The sequence below is a fragment of the Zea mays genome, chromosome 5, assembly GCF_902167145.1.
Source record: "Zea mays cultivar B73 chromosome 5, Zm-B73-REFERENCE-NAM-5.0, whole genome shotgun sequence".
Classification (NCBI taxonomy): Eukaryota; Viridiplantae; Streptophyta; class Magnoliopsida; order Poales; family Poaceae; genus Zea; species Zea mays.
Window position 1 is genome coordinate 196917027 of NC_050100.1, and position 5497 is coordinate 196922523.

The 5497-nt window shown below is 41.5% G+C and overlaps 1 long non-coding RNA gene across 2 annotated transcripts; it reads right to left on the reverse strand.

Annotated features, from left to right (window-relative positions):
* On the reverse strand, positions 1–5234 carry LOC103627517 (uncharacterized). Of its 2 annotated transcripts, XR_553678.3 has the most exons (4): positions 4531–5234; positions 552–4430; positions 351–467; positions 1–226 (listed from the first exon to the last, which is right to left on the reverse strand). It is a non-coding gene; the product is annotated as an uncharacterized lncRNA (long non-coding RNA). The 2 variants fall into 2 exon arrangements; XR_002262506.2 differs by having other exon boundaries at positions 552–5234.
* Positions 5235–5497: the final 263 nt, after the last annotated feature.

A 5497-nucleotide genomic window follows, 5' to 3' on the forward strand; every position in this document is an offset into this window, starting at 1 on the left:
GACGGAGAGTAAGGATCTAAGCTCGTTTCTATGTTGCAAATAGTAGAGTTTATATTTAACTGCTATAATATTTTAGTACTCGGAGGTGTGCCATTACTCTATTTTGTTCCGGTCTCTCGCGTCAATTAATATTAGGTGAGTGTCCGTGTGTTGCAACGGGACCACTACATTGCAATCTTTAAGTACAAGGATTTTCCACGTGCAACGGGACCAGAAGCTCCAATGCCTAGGAACAATTCAGAAGAGGCAGAAATTAGAAAGCGGATCGAGTCCTTCCGAAGGGCAACAAATTATTGGTTAGGTTGCTTCTTGCTTGTAAAATTGATCGAAAAGCAAAGAAGGGCACTGACTTGAGACAATAGGAAAGGAGGGAGGCAAGACAGAGCGTCGAGCGGCCTCGTGAACGCCCGCTTTAGAGCTCGGTGGACGTTCTCCTCGTGCCACAACTTCTTCCTCAGCTTGTCCACCTGTAAGACAAAATCGAAAACGCTGGACGTCCTCAACATAAATGCAATAGGCTTACGGCTAAAACCAGGTAGAACAATACACACACGTCTTGTTGCAGTACAGTTTTTGTGTCCCTTCAAAAATGGCTTCTGTTCTTCATGCCTTGAAGCGTCGCATTTGCGAAGGACGCCTTCATGGACACTGACGCTATCTTCGAGCTACGTGGCCTCCTTTGCTCCTTCTCCATAGCCATGGACAGTGGAAACAACACAAAAAAATCACTCACCCCAAACACATTCCTCTAATCTTCATAAGAACAGATAAGAGTAGAATAAGAAAGACAAGCTCAAATATAGTATAATATCAAGTATGCAATATATATTTGGTCTCAAAGTACAAGTTCAACCACCTTCTGCAATAGGCTAACCAGCTATAAGGATAACAAAATGTAGCATGTCGTAAGTATAAAACTCTCTTTTGCAACTTAATATTATAGGCAAAGGTTCAACACAATATGAAGCTCTTCATTGCCCTATATATTTTAAAAGAATTGCTCAAAAGAAAATGCATATATTGTTTTGTACAGGTGATCGAACATTGAGTGTCGCCAACCGTAAAAGGCAGTGCTTCAGCAAAAGAAGCACAACAACACCAACGTTTGTGTAACAAAACATACACACTTTAGCTCCACATTTTCAATGCAAGAAATAAGTAGCCAAATATGGTATCGTCAGTTCATCACTGCTCATGTGACTACATTTTGAATGCAGGAAATAGGTAGCCACATGTGACCATATATTCTAGTGGAATGCTAACCTCTATTTTTTAAAAGGTATTTGAATCCAACACTGACACCTGAATTTACAAAGACTGCAAGAGCAGAAGCAAGAAAAAATGTATTTTAGTTGTTGTCAAATAATTGTCGATCCAAATTGCAGCTCAACATCCCAAGCGCTGTGGTGGATCAAAGTCTTCCCATCGTTCCATTATAAGCTGACCAAATAAGCTACATCGAAGTTATGCACCATCCGATCATTTGCCCACAAGACCCAAATGGGGCATTGAAGCATTCTCATGGGCATAAACTGCTACTCGGTTCATGGCATTAACATCACAGTCAACAAGACGTAGCTGAGTTGACAGCAACAAAAATATCTCCATGAATTGTACTATTTTAGACTAACCAAAAAACAATTGAATAAAAGGGGTGCAAGAGAAAAACATACGAAATAGAACATGGAGGTGGGTTAGTGTAAAATCTAAAACATTATACTCAAGGCATGATTAACATCTCTTTCTTAAAACGAATAATGTGCAATATTGTATCCATATTCAAAATACCACTTGTAAATGACAAAAGGAGAAACATAAGGATGCAACTGCTAATGAAAAGAATTACCATCCCTTCAAATTTCTCAAGGCACATACAAAATGAAGTGTGACATGCTACTTCTCAATAATGGGTCAAAGAAAACAGAACGAGAAGTAATTGGTAAGTAAATCCAGTCATTGTAGTTAAATTTGCAAATATAGGTTTTATCGTTTTGTTACTAATCATGGTAAGTCTAACATAATGTCAAACAAGCCTAAATATTCTCAGCAACACCGATTGCAAGTTACACGTACTGTCACATTAACCACTTATCCAAAATTAAGGTGACTATTTTCTTCTTAGACATCATAGGTTCCTTTAACGAAAAGACTCCAATAGATTATCAGTCAGATAAGTCTAACCATAGATATCGTTACTAAAATGGCAATCAAAAGCTACTAATATTGTGTTTGACTATCAAATTGCAAGTTACACGTTGCACAAATAATAAATCACAGGTCGAATAGAGATCGCTACAGTCGAGTACTTTGACGTCGAGGTCCTTGAGGTTGGTGTGAAGCCACTCGGGCGAAAAATGCCTAGGTCGAAGCTCTTGTCAAGTTCATAATAGGCATGCACCACCTGCTATGGTTAGCTGAATTCTCACTACTTGGTTATCTGATATCCGTCCCTTTTAGAAGCAGTTTCCTAGGAGTTTAGTTATTACTTGGCTATCTCTGGTCTTGACAGAGGGCAGTTAGAGTTAAGTTAATCTATCACTGTGAATTGGTCCAACAATCTGTGGACAACTACCTTGATGTTTGGACTGTAAGACCGCATACCATGTGGGAAGTGGCTCAACTTTTGGTCAATATAGTTATTGTTTTCTGAACCATGGGAAGCTAATGCACATACAATTCAGAGTTTCTACATACCTTCATTTGCAAACAGTCTATAAAAAGCTCCATTCATTTTAAAACGTTGACCTCTTAATCTTTTCTGAAGTTTGTTGTTGAAGTAGAACATGGTAGTGGTGGTACTATTAGTATCTTCTGCATAGAATGTCACATGATTTAATTTCTACAAAATGACTGCACTTATTCATGTTTAGGAGTACATACAACTATTTGTGATTCTTTAGCACAAAGGGAAATGAATTCACATTCTTTGAGCCAGGTTATTGTAGCCTACAAATTCTATTGGAAAAAGAATTCTCAAACCTGGTAATCATAGGGCAGTGAGCAGGGGAAAAAGGTTTCTAGATGGACAAACATGATTTTTGGTAGCTAAGATGTTCATTAGCTATGATGACTCTTTAATTTGTCATTCCTAATCTTCAGTTTTATCCTTCAAAACTATGTTTTTCTAAAGCAGTTGTTTATGCATCGATCTGCGGTATAGACCAGTGCTGGGAAAATAGTCGAACAAAGATGGTCATATCATCTCTAAAGGGCTGGGAAGAAAGTGGAGTTACTGAGGTACAGCAGGATCATTTGTGTCGACATCAGCACTATCATCTTCATCATTTCCACCTCTAAAAGTTTTCTATCAGTTTGCTTAGCGGGGGTTTTGCGAGTCCTACACGTAAGTTGTTTTCAGGACATATATTTAGTATCTCACACAATATGGGATTAAGGGAAAACAATCCTTCATGACATTCATTATATACCTTAGCAACTACAAGCACAATACGACCAAGATCCGGCTGCTTCCTCACATAATGTCGAACCTCATGTGCTACATCAAAGTATGAGTTGTTCGTTAACTCAGTAATCTGTCAAGGTAACATGAGTACACATAAAAAATAGTAAACCAGGTTTTTTAAAGCTGGCTAAGGAAATCAGCGGCAGGCAGATGTTTGCTATAGTTTTGCTTGTGCGAGAATGTATAACATTATAACGTATAAATACACATGAGACATAACACAGTACTGGTACAGATTTGCAACAAAATCACTGAACAATGAACATATAAATTGGTCAGTTTGACAAGACAATATGTACTGGGAAATTGCTATGAAAAAGAGAACTATTATTTTCTGTCAGTATAATTCTATAAAGTGCAAATTGAAACCAAAGGCTAAACTGAAAGTAACAGGCATACCCTGGCAAACAGGTCTTCCCTGATACATGGAACCAAGTAATTCCAAGGCCAGATATCTAAAGTTCGGACAAGGACAACACAACAATTTGTTAACACACGGGTACTCATTAACTTCACAGAAGTTAAGTTTGGGTGCACAAGGAATCTAGCTACAACTTCAACTAAGAACTCATATGTGCTAAATACACAATCAACTGGGTTTCTTAGTACCGTTACAACAGAAGTTCTCTCCCTTGGCAGCTTGGAAGTTAAGCTATAGTCATCATGGCTAACAACTAGCTTGCAATCAGGATGTCTGATAAGAATACCAAAATGTAATTAAAAATTGTAAGCAATTATCTTAAGAAAGATTATTGGAACTGAACCCATGGGACAAACACTCACAGTTACTTCACAACAAGGAACAACAATTAAAAAGTGCTCATTCACTACATCGATCCTGGCATGCCAATCAGATTACTTAATGCATATGAACTCTGCCAATCAGATTCAGAATAGTCACAGGCAAATAACCAAGTTTCAATATTACTTAATGCTTTCGATCTGAATGTCCGCTTTATGAAGAAAACTGCATGTAAATGTAAGGAAACAAGAATATTTCAAATCAAACAGTGATGGGCAATAGATAGCATCTATGATTAAGCAAACAATGGTACGCATCAGCAAACCTTCTTAAACTGGCGATCACCAAAAGCTCTTGATACTTCAATACGACCCTGTAATCTTCCATTAGAACCTACAGAAACCTCCAGCCATTGTAATAGCACAAGGTTAAAAGTACCACTCCAAGACGGCATCCCTGGCCGGGTCGTAGGTGAACTGGAGCTTGTCCTCCATGGGTGCGCGAAAGAAGACGAGCCCTGTCTCACACACCGCGTTGAGGAGCTTCCAAGGCATGCCGTGGTCGGTGTGGCTGACCACGTGAGAGGCGTCCACCACTACCCGCTTGCCACCCTCGCTGCCGACCTCCGCATATTCTGTAGGACCTTCCTCCTCCACGTCTTCTGTAGGGTGAGGGCGATGGCGCAGTCAGCCTCGGCGACGGCTCAGATCGTCTGTCGGGGCGGGGAGGATGGGGGCACGGCCTCGCCAACGGCCGCCCTGCCCACAGTGCCTAGAGGTCGACGGGGCACCGGTTAGGTTTCCCTCTGGTAGGAGCACCGCGACCGCTGCCATCGCTAGTCCCGACCGATACAACAGGTTCTCGTGCATGTCGAAGTCCTCCAGAGTCCAGGGACTGTAGGCACCATCGGACCCTATGGTTTGCGCGAGGAGAAGCGAGAGCATCGCGGGGAGGATGAGGTGGACGCGAGGGCGGCGACCGGTGGGGGCGTGGGATCTACGTTGGGGGAGGGGCGCGGGGTGAGGGAAGTTGGCGCAGCTACGGGGGTTTGATGCTCGGTTCCGTAGGCGTCGGGGGAGGGCGGCGTGGGGACCGCGTCCGTGTGCGCATCGGGGAGGGAGTGCATGTATCGGACGGTTGAGATAAATGGAAGGCAGAATGGCAGAACCAGACAGAATCAGAGTGGCAGACTACTCTTACCTTCTTAATAAGTAGTATAGATGTGATCATACTTGCATTATTTTTGTGACTGTGCATATTCTCGAACTCCAAGCTAACCTTTGCCTGTTTAG